At 41.1% G+C, this 10,197-nt stretch overlaps 1 protein-coding gene across 1 annotated transcript in view; it reads right to left on the bottom strand.

The window, feature by feature from the left end:
* Window positions 1–1,397, bottom strand: part of LOC102201463 (breast cancer anti-estrogen resistance protein 3) — a 13,607-nt gene extending 12,210 nt beyond the window's left edge. Inside the window, exon 1 of the mRNA XM_005744522.1 lies at window positions 1,132–1,397. The gene's annotated coding sequence lies outside the window, so the exon portion shown is untranslated. The remainder of the gene's footprint in view (window positions 1–1,131) is intronic.
* Window positions 1,398–10,197: the final 8,800 nt, after the last annotated feature.

Raw genomic sequence — 10,197 nt, 5'->3', positions numbered from 1 at the left:
AGGTTTTTGGGTTCATTGAGAACATGGTTGTTGTTCAATAATAAAATTATTCCTCAAAAATACAACTTGCCTAATAATTCTGCACTCCCTGTATTGTCGTAATGTGTCACGGTAGTGTGTATTGGCTGTGCAAACCCACAACAACCTCGGTGTGTGGGTCTATTCGGTGGAGTCACCGATACATGACATCCCAGAGGCTTTCAAATGGATTCAGGTCAGGGAAGCATCAGAAACGTAACACCATCACAGCCTTCGTACAGGTAGCAGGTTTAGTGTAATATACGAGTTATGTTGAGGGGTGTCCCATGTTGATAATAAAAACAACAACAGCAACAATAATAATAATAATGGACATTTTGAACAGAGTGAAGGAGGTTTCTTCCTGTTATAAGGGAGTTTTTCCTTTCCACTGTCGCCAAGTGCTTGTTCATAGGGGGTCGTTTACTTGCTGGGGTTTTCTCTTTGTTATTGCAAGGTCCTTACCTCACAATATAAAGTGCTTTGAGATGACTGCTATTGCGATTTGGCGCTATATAAATAAAACCGGGGGGTAAAAAACTAAAATTGAAGGACATCCGAATAAATCACAGTTGTAAGATTTTCTGTGTGGTTCTTAGTTCAACATCCGGTCTGAGGGGCGTTGGTCTGGGCAGAAACACCTGTACAACGCGCTGGACAGCCAGCTATTGAGAAATGTAACCTGACACCACATATTTCTATGTTTGATACAATTTTATTAAAGTTCTCTGGAAATTTGGCACACCAGAGGAGACAGCTGCCATTATATCCTCTAACAGCTCTTGTTGTCAACCTGAACATTCTTCGACAGCGTCTAAACTTGCCAGTGCCTTAAAATTGTGCAACAGGTCGTTAGTTCGCTGGCAGAGGTACAGGTAACAACAACCCAAAAGTAACCACTCTCGACTTTTTGGTTCTAGCTTTACCACTTCGTGTGCTGAGTTCTGAGTACTGCATGTTCAGAAAATGTCCAGAAAGCCTTGCACAATCCGCAATAAAAGGTAAATTAACTGTTGAGAAAACACCCGTCTTAACCTCCAACATCTCGCGTTAGTTAAAGTTGTTCGTTGTTTAAAAAAAACGGCACTGACGGCGGTCAGCGGTCCGTCCTACCTGTCAGCCCGACTCACAGCTCACTCTCCGCGGACATGTTTTACTGTTTGCGGTCCGAGTTCACACCAACAAACAACAGCTGGGAAGTTTAACGTTGTGTCCGTCTGTGCTGCGGTCCCTCCCAGCTCCCCCCTCCTCTCTTCTCCCTCCTGCCTGAGTCGTGCTCAGTACGAGTTCCCACAAGTTGCCCTCAGCTCTCCTCCTCCCCGCCCCTGGCTCCGGTGCTGAAACGCCGCTATCTGTCTGGCATTCCTCGGATACCGACGCAAGGTGAGCTGACACAGCAGCACCTGGGACGACAGGAAGGTGGGGAGCTGTATGGGGGTATATCCTACATGTGGAGCTGGTTTAGATGTCAACTTGGCCAACATTTTATTTTATCACACAAACTGAAGGTCGGTATTGGGCAAAACACGGTCAAGGGCGAGCATAGGATTTAAAAACAAAAGAAGCAGTTGAAGGCTGGGGGGTTACCATGAATAGAAATGTAAAAAAAATTAAAGTAGAAAATAGATATTATTATTATTATTATTATTATTATTATTATTAGAAGAAGAAGAAACAAATGGAAATTTGCTAATAGTATTGCATGAAAAATGACCTAAGCAATAATTTGGAATTGGGGTGAAAGAAGTGTTAAGACGATTTACCAAAACATACACATTACTGCACTACAGTCTATAATATTTGCACAAGTAAAAGTCCCTGCATAGAAAAGCAATAGCATCCAAATATGGCCTAAACATAGTTAGTTTAAAGAACAGAGCAGTTCACAATGTTGCAGCTGCTGTTTGTTTTATTTACTTTATATACTGCTGAGTAGCTGGTACCTTTTACAATCTGGCATGATTACTAAGTTTATATTTTATATGAATAATCTAAGCAGTATTTAGTAACCAGTGTTACGTGGAGTAACTAGATTTGCCTCTTTATGTGGGAGTGGACAACATGTTTGTCCCTAGTCCTAGGAACATCATGAAGCATTGTCCCACATTTTGACTTGTTTTTGCAGGTCATGCACTTTTCTAGTCAGAAGAAGCTTATCCTGTCTAGTACCATCAGGGAACGCTACAAGTCACCAAAAAGCTTTTTTGTTGAATATGATGGGAAAAAAATAACGTAAACGTAGTATATGTGTTCATTCTTGGATGAAAATGGTTAAAACTGTCAGATATTGCTCAAAATAAGGTATGCTAGTCTATGGATAGATAGAGTAGCATACCTTGTCTATGTACCTGTCTGTCTCTCAGCATTGTCGACATGTCCCACTTTGTCCCACACAGACACAGTGTTTGCCCCACATTCAGTTTATTGGAAACCGATCACCCTGCTATTATAGCACTCCTGCACATGCTTTCCTCATCAACAGATTTTACTAAGTCTTTCTTCAGCACAACAAATGCTGTTTGTTTTATGCCTCTTTATACTTTAACAGATGTTGATAATAGAAAGATAAATTGCTCCTGACCTGTCACATCCACTGAGGAGGAGCAACAGAAATCTTACACACAGGCATCTCAAAATTTAAAAAGTAAGTGCATGACTGGATGTTATATATTGGATATAAATAGCCTTTGGATCAGTAAAACTGATTACAGGTGAGGTGATGAGCAGACCTATAGAAAGGAGGTGATATGCTAATATGTAAACGGTCACTTCACACATTATAAAACTATCTTTTCACACACACTTGAAGCTGTATTTAGCCGTGCAGGTGGGTTTGGTTTTACATGCTCAAATGTTCAAATATCCACATCTACAGCTGCCCTCAGACATAGGATGCTAAACTATTGTTTGTCCATCTCAGATCTGCTGAAAAACTCCATCGCTGCCTGTTTTGAGAGAAAATAACAGTTAACTGATTCTTTTATGGAGATCTTCTTCATAAGGTCTCTGGGTGATTCAAACAAACTGGAACAATGGGTTTAGGAAGGACATGACTTGGTCAAGGTTGCCACTTACCAGGAATAGAGTGAAAATACATGCTTTTTGTAATTTGAATGAACTGGATTTTGTTGCTGGAGATAGTCTGGAGCTAAATCTTCTTCTTTGTAATTGTTTGGACTGTAAGGATTGAACACTTGCAGACGCGTACTTTCACTTTGTCACTGAGTTCTTGACCTTCGTCAGTGGGAGGTGGGACTCAGTGCAACGTAACATCCTGTCATTTAATATTCATAAAGGCTTTTCATTCGTAATGTCTTTTCAGGCCCATTTATGGATAACTGATTGTTTGCCCCGCCTTACAAACTCTGACTTAGACTTTGTGAGGTCAAATGTAATCATTAGCCAGAAGGTGGAGGCGGGGGTCACTGTACCTGTGTTTGCTGTCCTGACAGGTGTTGTTACTGATGTTGTCCTCGTCCAGGGGGCGGAGCTGCGAGCAGGAGGCCGACAGGCGATGTTTCTTGTCAGCGCGCTGGAGGCGGGGCAGAACACTCTGACGAAACAGATCCTTCGGCCTCTCCTGCACGCAAATGCAAATCCCCAGTTAGTGTTGCCTCTGGAGCAGCTGTCTGCATTGCGTTAGGACTTCAGCTGTTTTGGGATGTTCACAGCTTGCAGTGCAAACTTTGCGAGCTCACCAGATCCATGGACGATCCCAGCGAATATTTTCGGCTCACTCTGCGCTTTATGACTTGCCCACCTCAGAGGACAGAAGGACATTTTTAATGGCACAGGTTGACATGCTGGAAAACAGAGTTAAAGAAGAGTTGAAGAAGACAAGATCCGTACCGCTGTCTTGACTGTCCGTTAGAATTGAAGCTGGAATTTAAAAAAAACATAGTCAATGTTAATTTAAATTAATTGGTGATTAAAGTCTGTTAGTTTTCGTGTTTTCATTCACAGAACTGTTCAGCATATTTGTTTATTTCCAAGCATGCACTGTGCCAGATATTAAATAAGTTGTGAGTTCATCATTCGTTCAGAGATCTTCACCTACTTTCATTTATACTAAGCACCAAGAGCCAGAAAAACCCCTAAAAAGATAACATTTGACTTCATAAACCGACTGCGTTAATTATTCTAACAGATTCTGCTCTCTGAAAGTTAAGGATGAATCAACCCAAGATAAGATGTTATCTTTCTGTCTGTGTTCTTTCGTAACAGAGACATACACTCACTGGCCACTTTGTTAGGTGCACATGTTGATGCATATATAGCACGGCGTGGTCGCTGCCTCCCAGGCTGGTCTGATTATTTCAGAAACTGCTGATTTCCTGGGATTTTTCCACACAATTATCTCAAGAATTTACAAGTGGCAGTTCTCTGGGTGAAAACGACTTGTTGATGTCAGAGGTCACGAGCGAATGGCCAAACAGCTTTGAGCTGATAGGAAGGCAGCAGTAACTCAAATAACCAGACATTAGAGGCGAGGTACTCAGAAGAGCATCTCTGACCACACATGTCAAACCTTAAATCCCTTCAGAGCACAAGACCACACAGGGTGCTACTCCATTTAGCTAGGAACAGGAAACTGAGGCCTACAGTGCGCTTGAATTCACCAAAATTGGATAGTAGGAGATTAGAAAAAACATTGCCTGGTCTGATGAGTCTTGATTTCTGCTTGGATGTAAGGTCAGAATTTGGCATAAAAAGACATGGATGCAAGCATGGATGCATCCAATAGAGCATGTTGTAGGATGTGATGAAACGGGAAATGTGGTCATGGATGTGCTGCATGTTTATTGGCTGCACATCCATGACCACATTTACTTTTGTCATGTCAGTATGAACCAAAATCTTCCAGGATGTAAGTGGAGTGGGATAAACAACTGAAATACATGATTTACCAAAAGAAAGCCTGACAAAACTGTAATCTGTGATGTGATAATGCTCCACTTTATATGCTGTCGTCCAGTACGTTTCAATATTTAATCAGCATATTTATACATAATCTCCAAACTTCCCAGCCCTTGTGTGTACGTGCAAATGCATCTAGCGAATGCATGTCACCGTAGTGTGGGTCCATTCGCTCTCTCTGTTTTGAAAGCTGGTTGAGGATGGTTTCTCTGTGTGTTGCATCTTCTATCCCTGCATCCTTCAACTCTCCGTCCGTCACATTCAGCAAACCCTGTAAACAAGTAAACAAACAAACAAAGTCAGGCCGGGGACATCATTTAAAAAAAAGGCAATGATTAGGGTACAAGAAAAAAAAAAGAAAAAATATGCATTTTGAATATTTACTGTTCATACCTCCAGACCATAATATTCATTTTCAAGTATCTTGGTGTACTGGGGCAGGCCAATCTGTCTCAGCCACCAGGCGATGGAGCGATTATTCATGTCTGAACAGCAAGTTGGGGGGAAGATACGGATTACATACCAGCACATATGCAAACACGCACATGCTTGCACATGTTTCTGTGCATAAGAGTTTTAGAAGAAACACAAATGAAGGATCAGCCTGATTATCAGCTTACTTCCAGAAAGCAGCCAGCTAGAAACACAAGCAGACAGTCCAGTTTGCCTTGCAGCAGCTACAGTATGCAACGCCTACCTGTTTACTGGGTCCCCCGTCTCACTCTGGGAGGCTTCTGTCTCTTCTCTTTTTAATATCTCTCTTTCATTCTGCTTTTTTCTTTCCTTACTTTTCCTCCCTTCTTTGAGTAGTCCTTGTCAAAGTTTCTTATATCATTAAGTCTGCCTCTCACTTTCTGTTTGTGGTAACAGTGAAAGCCCGCTCCCCCTCAAACCTGCGGGGTCAACAGAAAGCCAATCAGATTTTACACTGGGAACACAGCACCCTGCCCAAAACGGCAAATCACATCACAGGAATCCTCTTGAGTTCTCGGTAGGTGGAGAGCGCAGGTAGAGACATGCCGTCAGATAGATACAGAGTTCCAAAAAACAAGAAGGGGGATATTAAATGTTAGGCAGCTGTCAGCATGTCAAGTCAGAGATAGGCATGCAGGCCCAGCGGTATGTCTTCCAACCTGTCTGACTGTCTGTTAAGGTAGCATGTTGTGAGATACAGTCCCTGCAGGAATACTGGTGCTTTGCATGAGGGTGACACCCAGTGTTGAAGTGAAAAGTGACACAGACCTGCCAGTTTTATACAACAAAAGGCAATTTACTCAACTTGATGGCAAGTGCTCAGCATATGTAAAGCCGCAGTATGTTAATCTGAAAGTAAAGAGTGTCAGTAACTAAGGAAATTAAATGGGGACAGTTTGGGTGTTTACTTTTTCTACAGACACTATGGAGCATTAAGTATTTTTGAAGTTTCATACAAAATGCTGTTTTCTTTTTGATATGACTTTGATGTGATCGTGTTATATCATCATATGGTGCAATATTGATTTGGCACAGATAATTATCTTGGCAACTGGCACCAGTGAGTGTGTTCTTGTTTGCTGATAAGGCTGATTGCATTCAGCAAGGCCAATGCTGGCCAATACAGAGCCAGAATAGTTGTTGGAAAGTGAAAGGCTACCTGCAAAGGGGGAAAGTAAACAGTGCAGGATTAATGTCTTATTAGAACAAGACTTTTGAAGCTGTTTGGCCTCTCAACATAAAGGTTTGAAATCCCTGCTGAGCCGAGTGCTTTTCATTAAACCAGCATGCCTTCCTGTTTCCCTCCCTCTCATCTCTTTCTCTCACCGTAGCTCCTCCCAGCGAGGATGTTTAAAGGCGCATATGTAAGGGAAGCTGTATCAGTGTTTGATCGAGAACCCTCCTCGCTTTTTGATTCATAAAGGGGAACTTAAGGGATTTCAACATCTTCCATGATGGTGGTACAGTGCCAGGTTCTTGACAGGAAACATCCCCCTCTATTGTTGCGTGTGTACGAACCAAGACTGAAAGGGTTACATTGAACACATCTGTCTTTTAAGTATGGATGACTTTTAGTGAGGTGAGCCCAAAGAATACCAAGAGCCACAATCTGCCACTGTACCACCAGACTTCACAGTAGTTCATTTCCTCAGGCTGAAATCATCCTGCGCGTTTCACCATGAATAAAAGCTTTTTTCTTCTGGATGAATTATTTATTCCAACATTATCTTGCGTCTTGTTTTACAACCTAGTGCTATATAATTAACATGAATCTTAATTTTGGGGGGGAGTGGAGCACAGAGGATGCTATGAAGCATGATAAAAGCATAATGAATTTAACATTATGAGAAGCAGCAGCAGGTCTGTGGACAGAGTGTGAATAGTCAGACGCTGCTGCTTACATTTTGGGTGCCATCATTTATTTGCATAGTCTGGTTTCAAGGCTTCACTCCACATTTGGACCATTCTCTCCAGCAAGATATGAGTTTGATGTCCGTTTTGATTGAATGTGGATTGTGAGTTGTTTTTTACTTTTAACATCCTGTGAGAATTTAGTTCAATTATTTATCTCAAAGTGCTTTTTGAGATTTTAAGGTAAACACCCTACAATAATACAGAGAAAACCTCCACAATCAGATGAGCCCCTTTGAGCAAGCACATGGTGACAGTAGGAAGGAAAAACTCAGTTTTAACGATATTGTATTACTGATACGGTTACACCCCAGGGATCAGGAAAAAGTTGTAGTCTTGTGACTCGACAGCATTAAATTCTGTTTAGGTGGTAAACTTCCTAATCTTCAGTGGAGTAAAGGTTATCATTTACCATAGTTTCAGTCATCCAGGTCATAGTAGTCTTGAGAGCTTAAAAAAAGGCAACTGTGGTTTCTCTGACAAACTTGCTACATAAAGGACGACAGTTGTTCCATTTGGTATTCATTTTGGTTTCTGACATTTTTTCCTGTGCATCTTTGCTGATTTGATTTAGGCCAACATGTGTGTACTCCTCTTCTTTTTGTCTTCCCTTAGAGATAATGTTCTTCTCCCAGTGGTGTAGAGGTCCTGATCACAGCTACTTTGAGTTCCAGTGGGTGATGAGAAATCCACTTTTTGTTTTGAGGACTGAAGAAGCCCTGAATGAATGAAGTATTTTCTCCAAAAATGACATCACAACCAGATACAAACTGGTTCGTCCCGAGGGTAAAACACAAGCTAAACAACATAGTGTTTGCTGTGCAGGGCAGTGAGGAGTGCTCGGACCTCTATGTAGATGAAACACCTGCTCTATAAACACAAGGTTCAACATAGAATAGCCTCGTCAACAGGAGAGGACTCCGCTGTACAAACGCACCTAAAGGACAAAGGATACTTTTGAGGATGCCACATACAGCCCACTTAAGTTAGCCGGACCAGTGGTAGTCTATTTTCTGTCAGTGTAAAGAATTTTAAATATACATTAAATCAGTGAGATTAAAAATAAAGAAGAGCAATTTCAAGAATGCACATCAGTCTTTCTACACAACAAAGAAATGCTGCTGCAGTGAATGAAATAAATCTGTCAGCTGTATAAAATAAATGTGTAAAACTAGAGAAAAAGCTCTGGTAGCTCAATGCACTCAATTCATTTAGTTATAAAAGAGAAAGTCTTTGTTAACTGACAAAAAACAAGCAAAAATTATTGTACAACGAGACCTTTTCTGTCATTTCAATTTCTGAATTTAACTGTTTATCTGTTACTTGATTACTTTGGTGCAGTATGAATGGCCATGGGAGAGTCTTTACCTGTAGGAAAAACTGTAAAACATTAAAAAAAAGTAGAGTTAAAAATCCAAAATTTATGCTGTCCTTCACATTTTCCAGAGCTATCCAGTGGGCTGGATCGGGCCTTATCAGAATCAGAATCAGAATCAGAAAGGGTTTTATTGCCAAATGTTGAGCAGGTTTACAACATTAGGAAATGTTTATGTTTATGTTTGACACCCCTGATCTATGTCCACTGTGAACAACCAGCGTTGAATACAGGTGGTAATTTATGACACCAGCTATCAGCCCCCGATGATGCAGTCTTCCCAGATGCTTCACCCCCACTCACACCTTGTGTCAGGTGACCTCAATAAGTCTCATGATGGCTTGGGGACAAGGTCTCACAGTAGGTTCGCCCTTAACCACTAGTGATGGTAAAGGCCCATGTCTTTTTTTTCCACACCTTAGCTCATGTTATGACTAACGTGATCAATAGTGGCTCAACGACCTGGTTCACCTCCAAAGGGGACAACGCCCACTAGGGGTTAAATACCTGGGACTCTCCATATTGCTTTTTAGAGCTGAAGAAGCCTGTTGGACGAGCTGTGAAACAGCCTTACAAACCTCCAGAAGATCTGCTGCCTTTTTTTTATCTAGCTCTCAACCCAGGGCTTTAGGGTTCCATCATAATCACATCATTAGCACCCGTTTGAAATTTAAGATATGTAATAGCCTTGACTAAAACATGAGGGAGGTGCGTCATACCCTTCATCAGTCACGTCTTCTCTTCTGTTTCCTGGTCTACATGAATCAGCTCACTGTCCCGTCCATATATTTTAAACCAAGACTATGCCACCATAAGAAGAAATACCCATAAAACCCTCCCTCTGTGAATGCTTGGGTCAAATGTGTGTAACGCCTAATGTTGCTCAATCATCAGTAATGCTATTACTGTAATCCTGCAATTTCATCTTGTGGCCACAGTGGTTGCTGTTCACCATAAGTTAAACCGACTTTTCTTGCAAAACAGCTCTTCCATACTTCTTTCTTTTTTCCCCTTCCAACTCTAACCTAGACACTCAGATCATTTTGACACATTTCCTGCCACCTCAGAACAGAGATTTGAGTGAAAAGTTATCGGCCATTTTAAAAATAAATGCATATTTGAAAAAAAGCTCAGCAGTCTCCAAGAAGCCATACCACCAGCATAAATTTAGAAAGATAAATCTGATATTTAAAAATACAGATAACTCACAGTGGAAAGCGTTCCGGACTTGAATAGACGTGTTAATATTGCAACTTTATAGTTCTGAGGAAAGGATTGTAATTTAATTTTATCTTTATTATGATAAGTAACAGTAACTACAATGCCCCCCAAATTGCCAAAATCAACAGTGTTTACATTTTTATGTGGCTCTATCTATTATTTACTATGTGACAAATTTGTAGTCATGTGCACAACACTGCATGAAAATTCAATGTGTGGATTTTGCATATTATCCTTGTGACTGCATAGGCTCTCTGTCTGGGTACTTTGACTTCCTCCCA

This window comes from Pundamilia nyererei, unplaced genomic scaffold (genome assembly GCF_000239375.1).
Source record: "Pundamilia nyererei isolate P.nyererei 1_Seehausen unplaced genomic scaffold, PunNye1.0 scaffold00145, whole genome shotgun sequence".
Taxonomy (NCBI): Eukaryota; Metazoa; Chordata; class Actinopteri; order Cichliformes; family Cichlidae; genus Pundamilia; species Pundamilia nyererei.
The sequence above is the reverse complement of the archived record's forward strand: the minus strand, read 5'-3'. Positions and strand labels throughout refer to the sequence as shown.